Genomic DNA, 24,680 nt, shown 5'->3' on the forward strand with positions numbered 1-24,680 from the left:
AGATTTCATAGAATAAAGTCCTTACAGTGTGGATTTAGGCTATTTGGCCCAACAAGTCCACACTGACTCTCTGAAGAGCAACCCACCCAGACGCACCCCTCTACCCTATCCCTGTAACCCTGCATTTCCTGTGGCTAATCCACCTAACTTAAACATCCCAGGACACTATCAACAATTTAGCATGGCCACCCCACCTAACTTGCACATCTTTGGATTGTGGGAGGAAACTGGTACACCCAGAGGAAACCCATGCAGACAAGGACAAAATGTGCAAACTCCACACAAACAGTTGCCCAACACTAGAATTGAGCCTGGGTCCCTGGCACTGTGAGGTAGTAGTGCTAACCACTAAGCCACCGTACTACCCCATGAAAAGCATAGACAGGGGAAGTCATGAGAATCTTTTCCCCAATGCAGATGTCTCTAAGATCAGAGAACTTAAGTTTAGGGTGAGGAGTAAATGGTTTAGAGGGAATCTTGGGAAAATGTTTTCACCCAGAGGGTGGTAGATACATGAAATGTGCTGTCTGAGAGGGTGGTGGAGACAGGTACTCTCACAATATTCAAGAAGCACCTGGACGAGCACTTAAAATGCCAGGGCGTAGCAGGCGATGGACCAAATGTGGGTAAATGGAATTGGTGTAGTTTGGTGTTTGTTGGTCACCATAGATATGGTGGACGGAAAGGTCTGTTTCCCTTTCAAAATATACCCACCTTCACCACCACCTTTGCCCTTAGGTCATTGAGTTCCTCATTCATGCCTTTGTCACCTCCAAGGTTGATTACTCCAATGTTTTCCTGATGGACCTTATGTTCACCACCCTCTCTAAACTTTAGCTGATCCAAACTCTACATTATCTGAAATCACACCCAACTTCCCCTTTATTTCACTGCCTTACATTGGATCCTGGCCATCCAAAGACTTAGGTAAAATCCTCAACCATATACCCCTCTCCCAATGACTTGTACATCTCTCACTCAGTTGATTCATCATTCATGGCCATACTTTAAGTCACTATAGATATCACATTAAAATGTCTCTTCGGTGTCCTATTCTTTTTTACAATCTTCTTAAAAGTTACCGATTGTCCACTCTATGTTCCTTACATCTCAATGAAACACCATGAAACCTGTTTCTAAATTAAGGTTTGACATAACACGGACTTATGTAGCGTCCTAAATTTGGTTTTATTAGTTTAAGCTCATGGCTCCTTCTCTTTCAGCATCAAAGATGTTTTACTTGCATTTAGCAGCAGATTCCGACAATCACGTTCTGAATGTTGAAACTTGATCTGTTCTATGCAGGGCAGGATATGAGCTGATAAGAGGCACTCACAAATGAAGATTGGCTCAAGCTAAAAATTTGGCTGAACAAGTACATTTTCTAATAGCTTCACATGAAATTCATACTTAGCTTCAAATGAATGGACTTAAATGCTGGTGACCCTCAACCGTACAAAAATGCTGGCTCTTTGTTGAGGAGGATCATATTTTATTTTCCTTGCCAAAACATGTTTTCAGTCTTTCAAATCTCTTGACTTGGACTTCAGCCAGAAGAAGGGAAGGTTCAAAGTGAATGAAAGATGCTGCTGGAACAAACCAGGAGCTGATCATGTCAAAGGAAAAAGTTACACTAGAGTATAAGCAACTGGTATAACTGCAAGATATCGAAACAATGAGTGCTTGGAGAAAGTGGAAGGAGTGCTTTGTTGTTGTGTGCATGTGCTAGGGATCCAATCCTTTCGGACACTTCTGAATCCTCTGGGAATTAAAAATGAATCTTCCAAGTATTGCTGTGTATAACCACAAAAAAAACATTTGTAGGTGCATTAAAGTTTTTAATAATTTTCTTTGAACACTCATTTATTAGTTCGAAAGATATTGGAAGGGCAGTTGCCTGGTCAGAACAGCCCAGATGCCATGTGATGAAATTTCCAGGAATTCTGCAGCCGGCGTTGTTAATGCTTCTTGTAAACAAAAGTTTAAACCTCTGAAAAGAAGTCCTTTGCATGACATCCAGACTTGGACTGACAGGCAGAAAACATTTAAGTTTCACACAAATCAGGCAATTTCGCCATATTTTCTAACATTCTTGCCACTGCCCATGTTGCTCAAGAAAGCAATTAATTCCACTCATGGTTTTCAATTGCAGCAAATTGGTCAAAAATAGGATTACCATAAAAAGAATAAAGAAAATACTTTGAAGAAAATTTTTTACACCGAGTACCTGTATTCCTTATAACATATTATGCTTTACAGAAAGTCATATCTGAGACAGATTATTAAAAGATTTAATAATAAATTTTAAAGATATTTGTAAGTTAATGAGTACAAGAATACAAGGGGAGGAAAATGATATTACACAAAGCCAGCTCTAGTGGAAGTGGCATTGGCACATGCTCACTTTTTTTTCGGAATTAAACACGTGATTCTATGAGAAAGCAATTGCTTTCTGCTCCACCTACAGCAAACTGAAAATAGAACCTCTGGAGGGAAAGGGCAGCAATCTTTTGTTCCTCCGATGCACATCAAATCATGTATTTAAAATATTTCCTCTTATAAATGTTTTAAGGTTGGTAGTTTAGTCACAGACATTTTTCTTTAAGTTCTAATGCTCTAATCTAAAGGAATGCCTTCCTTAAAACTGCAGCTTTAAAATCATTTTCTTCATAAGCTCTCAAATGTCACAGTTTAATTATGCACACTATTTTGAAAAGCCAATTTGATAAAATATATTGCTGATGTAAACAAGTTAGGTTTCCTGTCCAAACGTGCATTCCTTGCAGACAAAAATGAGCATTTCCTTCCTGTTGCTGTTATTTTTGACCACATTAGTTCATGTTTCTAATCTTCCAGAAAATAATTGTCACTGTATTCGCACTTGTTGTGAATGCTCGGTCGTGAAATTACATTTTGTTAGATCTCTACAGAAAACTCAAATTCAGATTAAGGCTGACAATTTTTCGTGTGGATGGAAGTTTTTCATTTGGAAAGCTGTTGGGAAAAATAAATGAGACCAAGAAAATGGTTGAAATCCATGAGAGAAAGAAAACGATTTTCTGCCACTGAGTGGTTTCACAAATTTCATTTTATCATTTCAGCATGTGTCTTCCATTGACTTGAGGTACAAACTTGCATTCAAACTATTTTCCTTCTCCTGACACAAAGACGGTACAGCTAAATTTGAAAGATTAGTGTTTCACTTTGCAAGCAACAAACAGGTTCCTGCAGTTCTTCACTGTAGTGTCAATTTCCACTTAAGTGGCCAACTTGTTTTGAATGATCCAATTCCTCCCAGCAGTACGGTACAGGATTTGTGAAAGGAGTCTGCAGGTCTTCAGCCGGCTAACTCAAGATGTTTTGTGGCCAATTTACAATTGGCTGCTGTTTTATCATGATGGAACACTTCCTTTCATGGTTGGGAATGAAAATCTGATAGGACTTGTAGTTCTCTGCCAACATTAATTTTGTGTCGATGGGAGGTGGGAGTTGTACTGAGTCTTAGCCTGGTCCCCAGCTAACCTTAGGATGAGATGAGTCAGTCTGTATGCATTTGTGTAGCAAAACTGTGAACCTATAAAGGAAAGATAAATTATTAGTGTTCTTATTATTATGCAATATATTACATCATTACAATATTATTCATATTTACATTTCTGAATTTGTTTTGAGATATTTGGCTTGAATTAATAGCATAAGAGCTCAGAACACTATTTGGCGTATTCAGGGTCAAGAGGTCAATGATCAAAGGTTCCTATTAGTGCACAGGTACATCTGTTATGTTTTTTGAGAATTGATATATATTCCCTTTGTTTGGTTAAGAATCATACAGTCCAGAAGAGACCTTTTGGCCTATTGAGTCTATATGCCAAAATATATTACGACCTACATTATTTCCACTTTCCCACACTAGGCCCATATCTTTGAATGTTGTGATATTTCAAGTGCTCAAACGTGTACTTTTTAAAGGTTGTGACGTTTCCTGCCTCAACTGCCCTCCTCAGCAGTGCATTTCAGAGAGCCACCAATCTCTGGGTGATAATGTTTTTCCTTAAATCCCTTCTAAACCTTCCGCCTTTCACTTTAATATTATGCCCCATTCGTTTAATTAAATTATTCAACCTTCTCTGCTCCAAAGAAATTAACTTGAGCTTATCCAGTCTCTTTTCACAGTTCAGATACTCCATCTCAGGCCCCATTCTTGTGAGCGGACTCAGGTGCAGTCACATCCTTCCTATAGTGTGGTAACCAGAACTGTACACTGTACACCAGCTGTGGCCTAACCAAAGTTCTGTACAGTTCCAACACGACCTCCCTGCTCCATGACTGATAAAGGCCAGCACGCCACATATCTTCTCAACTACACTATTAATCTGTCCTACCATCTTCAGGAATCTGTGGACAACCAACCCAAGATTCTTCTGTTGCTGTGCACTTCCTAGTTTCTTGCTATTCATTGAATAATCGCTTGTCTTGTTCCTTTTTCAAAAGTACATCATCTCTCATTAACAGGGTTAAATTTCATCTGCCATTGATCAGTCCATCTGACCAATCTGTCTACATCCTTCTGTAATGTAACACCTTCCTCCTCACTCAACCACCCAGCCAAAATTTGTGTCATCTATAAGCTGAATTATCATCCTCCCCACCCCAACATTCTCATCTACATCATTTATGAATATCATAGACTCCCGACAGTGCAGAAAGAGGCTAGTTGGCCCGTCAAGTCTGTCCTGACCCTCCAAAGATCATCCCACCCAGACCACTACCCTATCCCTTTAACCCCACATTTACCACGGCCAATCCACCTAATCTGATCATTTTTGGACTCTGGGAGGAAGTCGGAGCACCCATGTAGACACAGGAAGAACGTGCAAAGATTCTTCACCCAGTAGGAATCAAACCTGGGTTCCTGGCATTGAGAGGCAGCAATGCTAACCACTGAGCCACCATGCCACAATATTATCAACAATAAGGCACCCAGCATTGATCCCTGTGCTATGGTAAAAAATAATGACTGCAGATGCTGGAAACCAGATTCTGGATTAGAGTGGTGCTGGAAAAAAAGGAAGATAGGCAGATAGGACAAGTCATGAGGACAGTGCTGAGCTGGAAATTTGGAACTGTGGTGAGGTGGGGCAAGGGGAAATGAGGAAACTGGTGAAGTCCACATTGATGCCCTGGGGTTGAAGTGTTCCGAGGTGGAAGGTGAGGCATTCTTCCTCCAGGTGTCGGGTGGTGGGGGAGCGGCAGTGAAGGAGACTCAGGGCCTCCATATCCTTGGCTGAGTGGGAGGGGGAGTTGAAATGTTGGGCCACAGGGCGGTGTGGTTGATTGGTGCAGGTGTCCCAGAGATGTTCCCTAAAGCGCTCTCATAGGAGGCGTCCAGTCTCGCCAATGTAGAGGAGACCGCATCGGGAGCAACGGATACAATAAATGATATTGGTGGATGTGCAGCTAAAACTTTGATGGATGTGGAAGGCTCCTTTGGGGCCTTGGATGGAGGCGAGGGGGGAGGTGTGGGCGCAGGTTTTGCAATTCCTGTGGTGGCAGGGGAAGGTGCCAGGACGGAAGGGTGGGTTGAAGGGTGGCGTGGACCTGACCAGGTAGTCACGGAAGGAACGGTCTTTGAGGAAGGCGGAAAGGGGTGGGGAGGGAAATATATCCCTGGTGGTGGGGTCCATTTGGAGGTGGCGGAAATGTCGTTGGATGATTAGGTTTATGCGAAGGCTGGTAGGGTGGAAGGTGAGCACCAGGGGGGTTCTGTCCTTGTTACGGTTGGAGGGGTGGGGCCTGAGGGCGGATGTGCTGTGCTATGCCACAGCACAGCAGGCTCCAGTCAGAAAGACGGTCTTCACTAACACTCTCTCTCTCTCATCACTAAGCTAATTTTGGATCCAACTTGCCAATTATCCTGGAAAATATTCAATGTCTAATATTTGTAGTGAAGCGATTGAATTATTTTTATTCATTTACATGAATATTACTAGCTCGGCTAATGATTATTGCCCATCCCTTGTTGTCCTGAGGTGGTGGTGAGTTGCTTTCTTGAACTGCTGGAGTCTATTTACTGTGGTAGACCCACAATACCATTAGAAAGAGTCTTCCAGGATTTGACCAATAACATGAACCACCCATTTATTCAGAAGCTAGTAACACTGCAGTGAGTGACTTATTTCTCAATTCCCCAAAGCCTGTCCAACATCTACAAGGCATAACTTGCGAGTGTGATGGAGCACTTATCTTTGCCATGATGAGTGCAGCTCCAATGAAACTCAAGAGGCTGGACACAATCCAGGACAAAGCAGGCTGCTTGTTTGGCACCACACTCGACAAACATCCACCATCTCCACCACTGATGCTCAGTAGTAGCAGTGAATACTATCCACAAAATGCACTGCAGAAATTTGCCAAAAATTCTCAGACATCATCTTCCAAAGCTATGACCACTCCTACCTAGAAGGTCAAGGGGCAGCAAATACATGAGAACACTATCACATGCAGAGTTCCCCTCCAAGCCACTCACATTTCTGACTTGGAAATATATTGCCATTTCTTCATTTTCACTGGGTTGAAATCCTTCAAGTTCCTCCCTAATGGCATTGTGAGTCTACCTACAGCACATGGCCTGCAGCAGTTCAAGAAGGCAGCTGAAGGACAATGAGGTGTGGATAATAAATGCAGGACAAGTTGGATGCAGCCCTGAATGAATGAAACAAAATGCTGTCATCCTCTGCTAGTACAATAACTTCGCCTACTGTTCCATGACCACTACTAACCAAGTGGGTTGTCTCAGCAATCTGAGTATTGTGCTGAAAACAGACCTCTGGACTGCTTTGAGATTCTGGGTAATCCAAGATGGAGGACAGGAAAAACTTGTGGCTGTAACAGCTGCTCCTTTTTTGAGGTATTTTAGGTTTTGAAGGTGATTTCCTCGAATTCCAGGAGCAGCAATTACTGTTTTGTATGCTGTTGCATTATTTTGGGGAAAAAAAGGCAAAATAATAGCACTTTTAATAGGAACAAAAACAGATGAATGTACTGAGCACATGGTCAGGAGGGAGAGAGAGAAATAAACCTACACTGCTAACTGATACAGCAGTGAATCTGCGCAGTTAATGTCTTTGCTGTTTCAGTTCATGTATTTCTGGTCTTGAGAGTTCGTCTAGGAAAAATGAACAAACAGCGAAATTCACAGCTAATCTTAGAGGAACCTGTGTGGGAGAGGTCAGCATAGGAACTGATAAGTGCATAGTTTTTAATGTGTAACCTTGTTGTAAGTCTGCAGTAGTGAATAGACTGGATTTTTTCTTGATTATATGTTTATTGAAATGTGCCTCTTGATTAAATTTTAAAAATATAAACCATAAGTACTAAGTTACCAGGAGCACTGTTTTTTAGAGCAAAACAACGGTGCTATTTTCTGGGTCTGCAGATTGCAAAGGAGCAAAGATGGCCTTTAGTAGAGTGATGTACTCTTCCTGTCGGATGTGGGAGTTGAGGGGAAGTTTGCATGTTACTGATGATTATGTTTGCAAGAAGTGTGTTTGGTTGCGAATCCTGTTGGATCACATGGATTCGGTTGGAACGACAGTGAGAGGCAATCAGGAATTTACAAGAGCTAGGGGCTGTGATGGATGGCAGTTATTGGAAGGGAGAAAAGCCGCAGATAGAGTCAAGTAGATGGGTTGACTCCAGGAAAGGTAGGAGGGGAAAGCAGGTAATGCAGGAGTCTTCTGTGGCTATCCCCATTTCAAACAAGTATGCTGTTTTGGAAGATGTAGGGGGTGATGGATTCTCAGGGGAATGTAGCATGAACAGCCAAGCTTCTGGTATTGAGACTGGCTCTAATGTAATGAGGGGTATGTCAGATTCCAAGCAAACAATTGTGATAGGGGACTCCTAGTCAGAGGCACAGACAGATGTTTCTGCGGCCAACAGTGAAAAATCAGAATGGTGTGTTGCGTCTCTGGTGCCAGGGTCAAGAATGTCTCAGAGAGGGTGCAGAATGATCTCAAAGGGGAATGGGACCAGCAGGAGGTCATTGGAACTAATGACTTAGGAAGGGAAAAGGATGGGATTCTGAAGGTAGAATATAGAAAGTTAGGCAGGAATTTAAAAAGGACACCCTTGTGGGTAGTAATATCTGGATTACTCCCGGTGCTATGAGCTAGTGAGGCTGGGAATGGGAGGATACAGCAGATGAATGTGTGGCTAAGGAGCTGGTGTATGGGAGAAGGACTCACACTTTTGGGTCTGGAATCTCTTCTGGGGTAGAAGTGACTTGTACAAGAAGGACGGATTGCATCTGAATTGGAAGCGGACTAATATAGATTAGATTACAGTGTGGAAACAGGCCCTTCGGCCCAACAAGTCCACATCGACCCGCCGAAGCGAAACCCACCCATACCCCTACATTTACCCCTTACCTAACACTACAGGCAATTTAGTATGGGCAATTCACCTGACCCTGCACATCTTTTGGATATACTGGCAGAGAGATTTGCTAGAGCTGCTCAAGAGGATGTCAACAAGTAGGGTGATAGGGGTGGGATCCAGGGAAATAGAAAGGAAAGTGATCAATCTGAGATTGGTTCAGCTGGGAAAGGGAGTGAGTCAAACAGTCAGGGCAGACAGGGACAAAGCAGAGAACAAGGTCGGACTGATAAATTAAACTCATTTATTTCAATGCAAGAGGCCGAACAGGGAAGGCAGATGACCTCAGGGCATGATTAGGAACATGGGACTGGGATATCATAGCAATTACAGAAAGGTGGCTTGAGGATGAACAGAACTGGCAGCTTAACATTCCAGGATATAAATGTTATAGGAAGGATAGAAAGGGGGCAAGAAAGGAGGGAGAGTGGCATTTTTGATAAGGGATAGCATTACTGCTGTACTTAGGGAGGATATTCCTGGGAACACATCCAGGGAAGTTTTTGGGTGGAACTGAGAAATAAGCAAGGGATGATCACTTTATGGGGATTGTATTATAGACCCCCTAATAGTCAGTGGGAAATTGAGAAACAAATTTGTAAGGAGATCTCAGTTATCTGTAAGAATAATTGCTTAGATTAGATTCCCTACAGTGTGGAAACAGACTCCATGGCCCAACAAGTCCACGCCAACCCTCCGAAGAGAAACCCACCCAGACCCATTTCCCTCTAACTAATGCTATGGGCAATTTAGAATGGCCAATTCACTGACCTGCACATCTTTAGACTGTGGGAGGAAACCGGAGTACCTGGAGGAAACCCACACAGACACAGGGAAAATGTGCAAACACCACACAGACAGTTGCCCAAGGCTGGAATTGAACCTGTGAGGCAGCAGTGCTAACCACTGAGCCACTATGCTGCCCTGGGTGGTTACGGTCATGGATTTTAACTTTTTAAACACAGACTGAGACTGCCATAGTGTTAAGGGTTTAGATGGAGAGAATTTGTTAAGTGTGTACAAGATAATTTTCTGATTCAGTATGTGGAGGTACCGACTAGAAAAGGTGCAAAACTTGACCTACTCTTGGGAAATAAGGCAGGGCAGGTGACTGAGGTGTCAGTGGGGGAGCACTTTGGGGCCAGCGACCATAATTCTATTAGTTTAAAAATAGTGATGGAAAAGGATAGACCAGATCTAAAATTGGAAGTTCTAATTTGGAGGAAGGCTAATATTGACAATAGTAGGCAAGAACTTTCAAAAGCTGTTTGGGGGCAGATATTCGCAGGTAAAGGGACGGCTGGAAAATGGGAAGCCTTCAGAAATGAGATGAGAGTCCAGAGAAAGTATATTCCTGTTAGGGTGAAAGGAAAGGCTAGATGACTGGAGAACTTGTAGGGAATGCTGGATGACTACAGAAATTGAGGTTTTGGTTAAGATAAAGATGGAAGCATATGTTAGGTACAGACAGGAGAAATCGAGCGAATCCCTTAAAAGTGTATAAAGGCAGTGGGAGTATACTTAAGAGGGAAATCAGGAGGGCAAAAAGGGGACATGAGATAGCCTTGGCAAATAGAGTTAAGGAGAATCCAAAGGGATTTTATAAATATATTAAGGACAGTAGGGTAACGAGGGAGAGAATAGGGATCCTCAAAAATCAGCAAGGCAGCCTATGTGTGGAGCCACAGGAGATGGAGAAGAAACTAAACGAGTATTTTGCATTAGTATTTACTGTGGAGAAGGACATGGAAGATATAGAATGCGGGGAAATAGATGGTGACATCTTGAATAATGTCCATGTTACAGAATGGAAGTGCTGGATGTCTTGAAACACATAAAAGTGGATGAATCCCCAGGATCTGCTCAGATGTCCCGAGAACTCTGTGGGAAGCTAGGAAAGTGATTGTTGAGCCCTTTGCTGAGATATTTGTAACATCGATAGTCACAGGTGAGATCCTGGAAGACTGGAGGCTGGCTAAAGTGGTGCCATTATTTAAGCAAGGTGGTAAGGACAAGCCAGGGAACTATAGACTGGTGAGTCTGACATTGGTGGTGGGAGTTGTTGGAGGGAATCCTGAGAGACAGGATTTACATGTATTTGAAAAGGCAAGGACTGATTAGGGATAGTCAACATGGCTTTGTGCATGGGAAATCATGTTTCACAAACTTGATTGAGTTTTTTTGAACAAGTAACAAAGAGGATTGATGAGGGCAGAGCAGTGGATGTGATCTATATGGACCTCAGTAAAGTGTTCGACAAAGTTCCTCACGGAGACTGGTTAGCAAGGTTAGATCTCGTAGAAAACAGGGAGAACTAGCCATTTGGATACAGAACTGGCTTGAAGAGTGGTGGTGGAAGGTTGATTTTCAGCCTGGAGGCCTGTGACCAGTGGATTGCCACAAGGATCAGTGCTGGGTCCACTACTCTTTGTTATTTATATAAATGGTTTGGATGTGAGCATAAGAGATACAGTTAGTAAGTGTGCAGATGACACCAAAATTGGAGGTGTAATGGACAGCGAAGAAGGTTACCTCAGATTATAATGGGATCTTGAACACATGGGCCAATGGGCTGAGGAGTGGCAGATGGAGTTTAATTTAGGTAAATGCAAGGTGCTGCATTTTGGAAAATCAAATCAGAGCAGGACTTATACACTTAATGGTAAGGTCCGAGAGATGTTGCTGAACAAAGAGACCTTGGGGTGCAGGTTCATAGCTCCTTGAAAGTAGAGTTGTAGGTAGATAGGATAGTGAAGGAGACATTTGGTATGCTTTCCGCTATTGGTCAGAGTATTGAGTACAGGAGTTGGGAGGTCATGTTGCGGCTATACAGGACATCGGTTAGGCCATTTTAGAATATTGTGTGCAATTCTGGTCTCCTTTCTGTTAGAAGGATTTTGTGAAACTTTAAAGGGTTCAGAAAAGATTTACAAGGATGTTGCCAGGGTTGGAGAATTTGAGCTAAAGAAAGGGGCTGAATAGGCTGGGATGGTTTTCCCTGGAATGCTGGAGGCTGAGGGGTGACCTCATAGAGGTTTATAAAATCAGGAGGAGCATGGATAGGATAAACAGACAAAGTCTTTTCCCTGGAGTGGGGTGTCCCGATCTAGAGGGCATAGGTTCAGGGTGAGAGGGGAAAGATATACAAGGAGTCTAAGGGGCAACGTTTTCACGCAGAGGGTGGTACGGGTATGGAATGAGTTGCCAGAGGAAGTGGTGGAGGCTGGTACAATTGCAATATTTAAAAGTCATCTGGATGGGTACATGAATAGGAAGGATTTAGAGGGATATGGGCCAAGTGCTGGCAACTGGAACTAGATTTGGTTAGGATAACTGGTCGGCATCGGCAATTTGGACCGAAGAATCTGTTTCCATGCTGTACTTCTCTCTGACTATGTTTGGCCCACTCTCCATTGGTTTTACAATGGCTTCAGAACATTAATTGTTGCTGGATCCAAGATGGCGGCGACCAAGCAAGTCTGAGTCTATAGTGCTCCTCCCAAGACTTGGGCAAAGTGGGTCACCCACCTCCACCACAATCACCAAATCACTCATTATAGTTTTTACTTGATGTAATTTGTTGCTTAGTACTGAATTTAAACAATTTAATCTCCAATAAAATGACTAAAGGGAAGGGAGCCCGCAGTTCTCAGCAGGCAGGAACCCCTCCCCCACCCTCCCCAGCTGTAGCAGGGGCGCCCGCAACCGCTCCGTGGGACTTACCTACAGTGGCGAGCCTCGCGGAAATAATCTCGAAACTCGATGCAAAGATCAACGCCTTCATCGAAGAGTGCCGGAGCCGATGGGACTCACTCTCGGCTGCGCTACAAAAGCACGACCGAGACATCAAGAAAATTGAGCGCTGAGTCGGAGGGACGGAGCTAAAGGCCGCGATCTCTGAGACTACAGCAGAATCAGTCGTGGATCGGGTCCGGACTCTCGAACAGCGAGTCCGGACCTTAAAGAATCACATTGACGACCTCGAGAATTGAGGTTGTCAAAAAAATATTTGTTTGCTGGGCCTTCCCGAATGGGAAGAGGAAGGCCAGCTTACAGCGTTTCTCGAACAGTGGCTTCCACAGCTTTTAAATCTGGAGGCTGGATCAGGCCAGGTAAGGGTGGAATGGTCCTACCGGGTAGCAATACGTGGGCCCGGCTCGAACCAGCGTCCCCGCCCGGTCCTGTTCCGGCTGCAGAGCTATAGGGAGAGGCAGATGCTCTTAGAAGCTTCCAGAAATCTTGGGAAAGATCCCCAAACCATGATTTATAAAGGATCCAAGATTATGTTATTCCAGGACTTTTCCCCAGCTCTGGTCCGAAAGAGGGAAGCGTTTGATGAAACGAAGAAGTGTTTAAGGGACTTAAATATTCAGTACTCTTTGCACTATCCAGCGACGCTATACTTTAATCATGAAGGGTCCGTGTATAACTATGGATTGCCGTAAAAGGCCAAGGAATTTTTGGACTCTCTTAGATAAATTGTAAGAGTTAATTGGTGTTGTTTTGCTCTCCTCCCACTCTGGTTTACATCCCCCCTTTTTTTGATATTAATCCCTTTTTTTACCTTACTGTTTAATATTATCTTCAGGGGGTGGGGAGATGGATTTATTTATTTGTTCTCTACTTAGCAATTTTCTCCCCTTTTTTATATATATATATATAAAAGCCGGGGGGTCTAGTTAATGTTGGTTGGGGGAGGTGGTTACCTTATCCTGTTTTATTTCTGTCTTTAGGAGCAGGGTTGTTTTCCCCTGTTAGTTTGCATTATTATTATTATATTTAATTATTACTTGTTGAGGCTGTAATTTTATAGTTATATATGTTTATACATGGTATTAACATTACCAAACATATCCAGTGTTGGTGTGGATGGGGGGTGGTACTGTGCTCACTGTTAACTCTAGCTCTGTAGGATATTTGAATTTTCTTCATCCTATCAAGGAGCGCCTGGGTCAAGGGTGAGGCACTGGTTGGGAGAGGGTACGATGGACTGTTGAAAAGGAAGTGATACCCCCTGGGAACAAGGGGAAAATCTCCATTTAAATATGTTTTATATTTTTTAAATTTAGAAATAGTTTTTTATTATATTGATGTGAGTGTATTAAAGAGTCTTTATTTCTGTAAATTTTATATGCTCTATGCTTGGGATGTTCTGGATAGGGTTTCCCCTCCCGAGGGGTCTCGGATTTGCCCGGACGATTATGGTTGATCAGTCGGTTAAGTGGTGCACCTGGAATGTCAAGGGGAGTAATTCACCGGTCAAAAGGAAGAAAATATTATCAAACCTCAAGAAAGAAAGGGTTGATATAGCTCTCCTACAGGAGACGCACTTATTGGATAAAGAACGCTTGAAATTACGACAGGGTGGATTTGATCAGGTCTTTTTTTCTTCTTTCAACTCAAAAAGTTGTTATTCTTATTCGGAAGAATTTCCCTTTCAAAATCCTAAATCAAATAAAAGATGAATCTTAAATTTGTATTGCCCCCTGGCACATCCTTTTAAATTTATAACAGAAGCCTTCTCAAAATTGATGGCTCTCGGTGCTCATCATACAATTATAGGGGAAGACTTTAATTGTATTATGGATCCGGAAATATGTAGGATTCCCAAGAGTACTGCAGGAGTATCTCCCAGATCTAGACAATTGGTGGATTTGAACAAAGAATTAGGATTAGTAGATGTATGGAGGTGCCTTTATCCACATAAATGTCATACCAGAATCGAAATGGTTTTTGGCCCCTTGATTTTTTAAAATTCCATATCTGTAAAATATCTGTAAAATAGGCAGTATAGCAATTTCCGACCACGCTGCTGTATATATGTAAATCAAGGCGAGGAACAATAAGACATCCCCCCGGCATTGGCTTATGGACCCCTTCCTGATGAAAGATAGTAAATTTGTAAAGTACTTCTCTCAAGAATTTAAAACTTTTTTCGAAATTAATTCAGGTATGGCGAGCAACCCATCAATGATGTGGGAGACCATCAAAGCTTACGCACAAGGTTTGATCATTTCATACTCAGCGACCCAGAAAAAATTAAAGGGAGAACAACAACGTCTGCTCGAAGCTCACTTAAAAGCGGCTGAAACAGCATACGCTGACAGACCTTCTATTATCAAAGTACAAAGTATTACGCCCTTAGGACAGCTCTAAACACCACGCTTACCCAAACGGTTAAGAGGGAAATATTATTTGCAAAACAAAGGTTATATGAATTTGGCAATAAACCTGGTAGATACTTAGCATTTCTCACAAAGAAAAAGAAGGCCCCTCAAACTATCAAGTCCATCAAGGAGAGTGCGGGTGTTCTGGCTCATGATCATAAAAGGATTAACACAATCTTTAGAAAATTTTATTCTGATTTATATAAATTGCAGGATTGTGAAGACAGGATTAGGAGGATGCAGTCATTTTTTTAAAAACCTGACCTTTCCGGACCTAATTCCGGAACAGGTATCAGTCATGAATGTTCCCCAACAATCCAAGAAATACTTGATGCAATCAGGCAACTTCAGAGCGGTAAGGCGCCCAGCACAGATGGCTTTCAAGCTGAATTCTATAAAGAATTTACAGGAATATTGGCTGGTCCACTTATGGACATGTATAACTATTCATACAGTCAGGGTTGTCTACCACCGTCGCTGAAAGAGGCGAATATCTCTCTTATCCTCAAAAAAGGAAAGGAACCAGAAGATTGCGCGTCATACAGACCAATATCCTTGCTAAATGTAGATTTTAAAATCCTCTCTAAAACGTTAGCATTGAGGCTACAAAAGGGTATTGCCACATATTATAAAGGAGGATCAGACGGGGTTTATTAAGGGCCGTAGATCATCCAATAATGTTAGAAGGGTTTTGAATGTGATTCAAGCCTGCCATCAGGGAAAGATACCAGGAGTAATAGTCTTATTAGATGCGGAAAAGGCATTCGTCAGGGTTGAATGGTCATATTTGTTTTACACATTGGAAAGGTTTGGCGTTGGAAAGGTGTTTACCAAATGGGTCTCAACACTGTATAGTGATCCCAAAGCAGTTGTGATTACCAATGGATTAGGCTCGGATAGCTTCAGTGTGGATAGGGGCTGCCATCAGGAATGTCTTTTTCGCCTTTGCTATTTACGCTAATAATTGAGCCACTAGCAGAAGCTACACGGGCTGACCCTAATATAACAACCCCGAGGATTGGTACAGATAAACATAAAATCACCCTTTATGCAGATGATGTTCTTCTATTTCTCAGTAATCCTCTGATGTCCGTACCTCGCCTAATCCAAGTTATTAATACATTTATGCATTCTTAGGCTATAAAATTAATTTCTCAAAATCGGGGGCTATGCCAATGGGTGGCCTTGCTATGATACCCCACTTAGTGGACGGATCCCATTTTCCCTTTCGGTGGTCCCTCGAGGGTTTCTTATATTTAGGCATTTTTATTACCCCAGTATTTGGTCAGTTATACAGGGCTAACTTTGTGCATTTACTGGAAAGGATAAGGCAGGACATCCAGCAATGGGGAGACCTTCCAATTTCCTGCCTGGGTAGAATAGCACTAATTAAAATGAATGTCCTGCCCCGTCTCCTATACCCTATGAGAATGCTTCCGGTGATGCTGCCAAGGCTGGCACTACGTAAATTATATGGCTGGTTGGGTTCCTTTATCTGGAATCATAGACGGCCCCTCATTAAGCTGAAGAAGCTACAGCTTCCACAGGCAAGGGGAGGATTAGTTTCCCAGATTTTAGGAACTATCACTTAAGTTCCCTATTAAGTTACATAGCTGATTGGGTTTTGTTTGACCCGCAATCAATCTGGCTGGACATCGAGGCTTCTCAAGTAAAATGCCCACTTACTAACCTTTTATTTTCAGACAAGGCGAAAATCATTACGGATCAATGTAAAAACCCTATAATACTAAACACAATTAAAGCTTGGAATATAATGCGGCAAAATGAGGGCAACTCACATAAAACATCCCCCCATGCTCTGATAGTGGGAGCATGGGGATTTCAATCAGGGCTTACAGATGTCACTTTCAAACTCTGGAGATCCAGGGGTATCTCATGTCTAGGGGACCTATGTAATGATGGGGTCCTGATGTCTTTTGAACAGCTGCGTCAGAAATTTGGATTACCTAATGGAGACCTCTTTCGATACTTCCAAATTCGAGACTACATACAGAAGATGACTACATTATTAGATAGTCTTTATAAATCAGATAGAGAACGTAGAGTGCTATGGCCAATGGGGGTATCTTCCGTCAGCACTATTTATCATTTATTACATGATGAAGTATCGGGAGATATGGACAATCTGCTTAAAACATGGGATCTGGATTTGGGACTGGAAATCTCTATAGAAACATGGAATGACATTTGGGAAAACGCCAGAAGAATTACCATTTGCAACAGAGCTCAGGCCATTCAGTTGAAGATAATTCATCCGGCCCATTTTGCACCGGACTGATTGGCAAAATTTAAAGCAGGAACATCTCCAATGTGTCCCAAATGTAAAATAGAGGTGGGCACTCTTGTACATTGCTTATGGACCTGTCATAAGATCCGTAGATATTGGACTAAAGTAGCAAGTGCTCTGACAGAAATCTTAGGAATGGAAATTAGAGTGGACCCTGTATCTCTCCTTTTGGGCTTTTCGAACTTACCCTCCCTGGATATTCTCTCTTTCTGTGCAAGGAAAAGTATTTTGGTAAACTGAGTGGCTGAGGGTCCCCCTGGACTTTCGAATTGGCACAGATTAATCATGGAATGTATTCCCCTTGACTTTCTTACAAATATGGTGCACCAAAAGACCGCATTATTCCATAAAATATGGCAGCCCTTCTTGAATTACATAAATACGGATATTTCGGCCATCCTAACAGGGGCTTTTATTTAACTGAGATGACGAACCTGGCTGGTCCAGGGCCCCTTGGGAGAGGAATCCCATACGAATACAGGTTTTGTTACGATTTGATGTTAATACATTCCGAGCATATGTCTCACCACCCAATTTCTGTGTTTTCCGTCGGGTTTTTTTCTCTCCTTTGAATAATGTAAGAGACTTAATTATATACTCTGGTTAGTTGTAGGTTAGATTAGTAGTTAGTTGAGTTTTTTTTTCTCTTGGTATTTTTTTTTATTTGATAAATTTTGGTTATCATTTATTTAAGATTTAATTGTATATCAATGTTTATACTTGGGTTTTTTTGTAAACTTGTAAAAATGTTAAATTTTCAATAAAAATATCTATTAAAAAAAATTGTTGCTGCTAGAATTTCAAATTTAAAAAGCCACAGCTTTGGATAAAATTGATGTAAATGGTGTCCTTATTTACTGTAGTTCGTAAGAAATTCAAATAATGATATGTGCATAGTATTACCAAATGGGTGACCTATATACTCTTTGACAAAAGTGAAATTTGTTAAGTATGGAATTGAAAATGTACAGTGGCACTTAAGACATCACTGTGTACATGCAAAAACAAAGCAAATGAAATACTAAATTATATTGTGAAATAATTAAGTGTGGAGAAAGTGAGGACTGCAGATGCTGGAGTACCAGAGTTGAAAAATGTGGTGCTGGAAAAACACAGCAGGCCAGGCAGCAACCAAGGAGCAGGAGAATCGACGTTTCAGGCATAAACCCTTCTTCAGGAATGAGGCTGGTGTGCCAAGCAGGCTGAGATAAAAGGTACAGGGGAGGGAATTTGGGGGAGGGGCGCTGGGAATACGACAGGTGGAAGGAGGTGAGGGTGAGGGTGATAGGCTGGAGAGGGGGTGGGGGCGGAGAGGTCGGGAAGAAGATTGCAGGTCAAGAGGGCGGTGCTGAATCCGAGGGTTGGGACTGAGATAAGGTGGGGGGAGGAGAAATGAGGAAGCTGGAGAAATCTACATTCATCCCGTGTGGTTGGAGGGGTTCCTAGGTGGAAGATGAGGCACTCTTCCTCCAGGCGTCGTGTGGCCAGGGTCTGGCGATGGAGGAGGCCACGGATCTGCATGTCATTGGCGGAGTGGGAGGGGGAGTTAAAGTGTTGAGCCACGGGGCGGTCGGGTTGGTTGGTGCAGGTGTCCCAGAGGTGTTCCCTGAAACGTTCCGCAAGTAGGCGGCCTGTCTCCTAACCTTCCACTATCTCAAAACCAAGAGGAGAAAATAAGATGCTGATTTGTTTCCAAAAGGCTTGAAGCTGTTTTGCTTTCAATTAATTCTAGACTGCTACAAAATGCAACAGTAGGGTTTGGCAGGTCTCTTCAACTACATCATGTGAACTCAGGATACTACCCTTTAAATAAGTGAATAATTGCATCATCAGATAGTTGCACATTATTTCTTCTGAGGAACTGCTCAACCACATGATACTGTGTGAATAAGTTTGCTGAATCAACACTTTATATCACAGAACACCCATACCTTGACTTTTATTTTTGTTATGCATTCCCAGTATATCTTTTCCGATGTTGTTCACTGGAGCTGGCCAGGAGCACAGCAATGCATATACAGATATATATATGGGGTGAGCTATAGAATTTGGGACAATTTCACTTGAGCCAAACCTTGGTACTTTGGGCAGTGGAGTCATGAACTGAGACACTTTACGGTCAAAGCTGTGCAATAACTGCAGTAATTAACAGACGAAGAAAGAATCTGAGAGAGTACAGGGACCTGGTGGCAAACCAAAAAAACTGCAAACAAAACACTAAGGTTGATTTCTGGAGTGCTAGAACTGAAAAGCATCAAAGTTATTTTAAACCTGTTCTGCCATCAGAAAAAAAATGAGGGCTGGCCGAGGGGTAACCTTGTAGAGGTTTATAAACCCATGAGGGGCATGGTTAGGATAAATAGAAAAGGTCTTTTCCCTGAGGTGGAGGAGTCCAGAACTGGAGGGCATAGGTTTAGGGTGAGAGGGGAAAAAATTTAAAAGGGACTTAAGGGTCAACTTTTGCACGCAGAGGATGGTTTGTGTATGGAATGAGGTGCCAGAGGAGTTGTGGAGGCTGCTACAATTACAACATTTAAAAAGCATCTGGATGGGTATATGAGTAGGAAGGGCCAAGTGCCGGCAAATGGGACTAGATTAGTTTAGAATATCTGGTCGGCATGGACGAAGTGTCTGTTTTTATGCTGTACATCTCTATAAGATTATGAAAGAATTTGATAGAGTCAACAAGTGGTTCTCAAAATAGTGATCTATTGAAGCCAATGGCAAAGTACAGAAGAAGTTCGAACACTCACCCTCAGCATTTGTATAATTGGGAGCTGATGGTCAAGTGATAACGACTCTGGATTCATGGCCCAGGCTAACGTCCGGGGCATGTGGGTTGAACTCCTATCACTACAGCTGGTGGAATCTGAAATCAATTCCTTTAAAAATTATCTGGAATTGAAAGCCAATCTGGATGTTGGTTGTCACGAAATGATCTTTGATTGTTATGAAAACCTCCATAATTCGCTAATGTCCTGTCTAAACAAATGAAATAAGAGTAGATTAGTTTGCCTTTTGAATCTGCATTGCCATTCAATAAGATCTTGGCTGATGAGGTTTTAACCTCAACTCCACATTCCCACTTGCCCCCATAAACTTTCAACCCTTGGCTTATCAATAATCTATTTACCTCTGCCATAGCAAAATTTAAAGATTCTGCTTCCATCACCCTCTGAGAAAGAAAATTCCAGAAGCTCACATTCCTCTGAGTTGATGGCCTACCAATGTCCCTCTATAATAAAGCATTATCTCCCTCCTTTTATGTTTAATTCCCTCACAATAAAAAAAAAACACTGCTTTTTACATTATAGGGTGCACCTGCATCATCAGCTTTTCTTTATTTGCATGTAGTATGTGGGCTTTGCTGGCTGGTTGACATTTATTCACTGTCCCTAGAGAAGGAGATGGTGAGCTGCTTCTTAAACTGCTACAGTCCATGTGCTCTAGGTAGACCCACAATGCCCTTAGAGAAGGAATTCCAGAATTTTGACCCAGTGACAGTGAAGGAACGACGATATATTTCCAAGTCAGAATGTAGAGTGGTTTGGAGGGAACCTGCAGTGGTAGTGTTCACATGTATCTGCTGCCCTTGTCCTGGATGGAAGTCATTGTGGGTTTGGAAGGTGCTGTATAAAGATCTTTGGTGAATTTCTGCAGTGCATCTTGTACATCTTACACAGTGTTGCTATTGAGTGTCGGTGGTAGAGGGTGTGGATGCTTGAATATGTGGTGCCAATCAAGTGGCTGCTTTATTCTAGATGGTGTCAAGCTTCTTGAGTACTGTTGGAGTTCAACCCATCTAAGCAAGTGGGGAATATTCCCTCACACTCCTGAATTGTGCCTTGTAGATGGTGGACAGACTTTGGGAAGTCAGAAGATGAGTTACTCACTACAATATTCCTAGTTTCTGACCTGCTCTTGCAAACACTGTGTTTATGTGGCAAGTCCAGTTAAGTTTTTGATCAATAGTAACTCCCAGGATGTTGATAGTGGGGGATCCAGAGGTGATAATACCATTGAATGTCAAGAGATAGTGGTCAGATTGTCTCTTATTGGAGATGATCACTGCCTGGCATTTGTGTGGCACGAATATTACTTGACACTTCTCAGCCCAAGTTTGGACATTGTCCAGATCTTGTTGCATTTGAACATGGACTGCTTCAGTACCTGAGGAGTTGCAAATAATGCTGATTTCTGTGCAATCATTGGCAAACATCCCCATGACTGATTTTATGATGGAGGGAAGGTAATTGATGAAACAGCTGAAGATGGTTGGGCCTAACAAACTAATCTGAGGAACTCCTGTAGAGATAACCTGGAGCTAAGATGATTAACCTCCAACAATCAAGACCAACTTTTGTGATTCATGTACTTAGAAACCCAGACCAATCTGGATTTACAGTGATTCAAGAAGACAGCTTACCACTTCCTTCTCAATAGCAACCAGGGATGGACCATAAATTCTGGTTCAGCCAGTGAAGTTTGCATCACAAGACTGAATGAAAAAAGTCTGAGCTCTGCAAACTCTCACCATTGAGATAATATTTTATTCTTCCTGCCAAAATAGACAACTTCATATTTTCCTACATTATATTCCATTTCTTAGATCTTTGCGCACATCCTATTTATATTCTTTTGTAGTGTCCTTGTGACCTCTTTAAAATTCACTTTCCCATGTTGCATAGTGTCATCAGCAAATTTAGCAATCATTTATTCCATTTTTTTCATCCAAATTATTTATGTAAATTGTAAGTATTGAGAGTCCCACACTGATCCCTGTGGGACTCAACTTGTTCCATCTATCCAACCAGAAAATGACCCATTTATGGCTACACTTGGCTTTCTGTTAAATAGCCAATCTGTTAACCATGATAATGTATGCACCATGAGCTTTCATTTTTCATAATAGTCTTTAATGTGACCCTTATTAAATGTCTCCTCAAAATCAAAGTACAGCACACCCAATAGTTTTCCTTTATCAACCATCCGTTACTTCAAAGAAACATACAAAATTGGCTAAATATGATTTCCCTTTCACAAATCATTTTGACTCTACCTGATAAGCTTAAATATATCTAAATGCCTTGTTATGACTTCTTTAATAATAGTTTCTAACATTTTCCCCTGATTGATGTTAAGCTGATTGGCCTATAGTTTCATGTTTTCTGTCTCCCTTTTTCAATTAGGGGTTACATTGGATACTTTCTGTTCAAATGGGACTTCTTCAAAGCCTGTACATTTTGAAAAATTGAAACCAATACACCAACTAGCTCATTAACCCCCACTTATTTTAAGACCCCAGGATGAAACGTCAAGACGCAGGGACTTATCGATTTGCTGTTCTAGCTATTTGTTATGTACTATGTCCTGAGTTCTGTATTACATGGACTTCAGAACCCTGGAGAAAAATCACAATAATGTCACGGAGCTGCACATCACTAAGCATAAACAGTAGAGTGTGGACAAAGCTAGAACACACTACAACAAAGTACTAGACTATAATATATTAGACTAGAATGAGACAGAGCCTGAAGAGCACACCGAAATGAACACACAAAGATGGTAGTAACTGTAATATATTAGCCTGGTATGTACATGATTACTATACATAACAGTACTTAGCATTAATGTAAATTTGAAGTTTAGATTGGTTTTACTTTCTCCTCAACTAGTCCATTTTGAACTGAAACTTACAGTGTGGCATCATTATAGTGTGGTAAAAGATATTCATCGCTCCCTTTCAATATTAATTCAGCCGATACTTCTGGGATATTATTTGTATCCTCTGTAGTAAACACCAATACAAAATACTTGTTCAATTCATCTGACACTTCCTTACTTTCTATGATTAATTACCAGACACATTTTCTACAAGTTCAATGCTCACCTTTTTCCTTTTTTTAAAAGTGTGTAGAAACACTTATGTTCTATCTTTACATTTGTTGCTAATTTTCTCTTGTTCATTAATTTTTCTCTCCTTATTAATCTTGTAGTTACTTTTTTAGTATTCTGTCCAATCTTCTGAACAGCCACCCACTTGTGTAATAATAGTCTTTTTCTTTAAATATAATCTTTAACTTTTTTAGTTAACTATGGATGCTGGCTCCTCCCCTTTCAGTTAGAACGTATTTATTCTGTGCAAATTGAAATATCCCATATCTCAATAAAAGTCCACTGTTGTGTCTGTAATGACCCATCCCTTAAACTAAATTGCCAACTCACTTTTACCAGCTCTGCTTTCAAGCCCTCATAATTGCCCTTCATAGAAAGAAATCTGCCATCCTTATCATGGCTGATCCAAATGTAATTCACAGTAATTTGGTTTACACTTAACTGCCCTCTGAAATGGCCTAAAAAGTCAAATCACTGAATTCAAGGGATATTGAGGTCAAGCAACAACTGCTGATCCTGTCAGTGACTCCTACATTCCATGAAAGAATAAAAAAATCACAACCAGCCCAGTTCGTTTGAGCAGATCATGAATTGCCAAAAAGGTGAACAACAATAATGTAGCTCTATCAGCACGATTTATGTCATAGAGCATGGCACTCTGCTTCTTTTTCCAATCACCGAAACCTGTATCCTCCAGTTAATGATACTTCTGCAATGGAAATAATTTATCTCTGCACTCTAATGCTCAGATCTTTCAGTGTTTAGATTGTCTGATCTGAGATAAGCATCAGGATCTTGCACCAACTCCTCAGGAATTGTTCAAGAAGTTTGAACATCTGACTGGCCATTTCCTTCTCCCCAGGTCCCTTTGAGAAAAGCTTTGACTCACAGTTGGAGTTAGAAACTTGGATCATTATGACTTATTGTTTGGACAATTACTTAAGACGTGTTAGTTTAACTTCTGGGTTACTATCCACTTTATATCACTCTCAATATCCCACCTCAATACCTTTGACCTGATCTAACCATTCCTCAAGATCTGATTCATCTCACTTGACCATGCTCAAATAACCTCCAAACAGCCCATCCACTCATCAGGTCCCACCCTGCTCATTTGTCACCCTATCTGCCGGTGACCCTATCCCTTTATCCACTTACCTCATTAACCCTCGCCCCTTACCAGCTTCTTTCATCCACACTCATTTACTGGGACTTTGAAAAGCTGCTAAAATGTTCCAAATCTTTTCAGTATGTTCATGAATGAATTATCTGAATATGACATCGAGTGATGTGAGAAGGAAGAAGGTTTGGCTACCCTCAATGATTCAACACCAAGAACAGTTCCAATTTCATGCACAGTTGACACTTCGAGTCATAGAGTCATAAAGATGTACAGCATGGAAACAGACTCCAACCTGTCCAAGCCGACCAGATATCCCAACCCAAACTCGTCCCACCTGCCAGCACCTGGCCCATATCCCTCCAAACCCTTCCGATTCATATACCCATCCAATTGCCTCTTACATGTTGCAATTGCACCAGCCTCCACCACATCCTCTGGCAGCTCATTCCATACATGTACCACCCTCTGTGTGAAAAGGTTGCCCCTGAGGTCTCTTTTATATCTTTCCCCTCTCACCCTAAACCCATGCTCTCTAGTTCTGGACTCCCCGACCCCAGGGAAAAGACTTTGTCTATTTATCCTATCCATGACCCTCATAATTTTGTAAACCTCCGATGCTCCAGGGAAAACAGCCCCAGCCGGTTCAGCCTCTCTCTGTAGCTCAGATCCTCCAACCCTGGCAACATCCTTGTAAATCTTTTCTGAACCCTTTCAAGTTTCACAACATCTTTCCGATAGGAAGGAGACCAGA

At 41.8% G+C, this 24,680-nt stretch overlaps 1 long non-coding RNA gene across 4 annotated transcripts in view; it reads right to left on the reverse strand.

The window, feature by feature from the left end:
* Nucleotides 1-1,817: 1,817 nt before the first annotated feature.
* The window catches only part of LOC122556573, a 36,028-nt gene continuing 13,165 nt past the window's right edge, over nt 1,818-24,680 (reverse strand). For all 4 annotated transcript variants that reach the window (XR_006313574.1, XR_006313573.1, XR_006313576.1 and 1 more), the window contains exons 2-3: nt 19,665-19,893; nt 1,818-3,574 (exon numbers count right to left, since the gene is read on the reverse strand). This is a non-coding gene — a long non-coding RNA (uncharacterized LOC122556573). The remainder of the gene's footprint in view (nt 3,575-19,664; nt 19,894-24,680) is intronic.

Source organism: Chiloscyllium plagiosum, chromosome 14 (genome assembly GCF_004010195.1).
Source record: "Chiloscyllium plagiosum isolate BGI_BamShark_2017 chromosome 14, ASM401019v2, whole genome shotgun sequence".
Taxonomy (NCBI): domain Eukaryota; kingdom Metazoa; phylum Chordata; class Chondrichthyes; order Orectolobiformes; family Hemiscylliidae; genus Chiloscyllium; species Chiloscyllium plagiosum.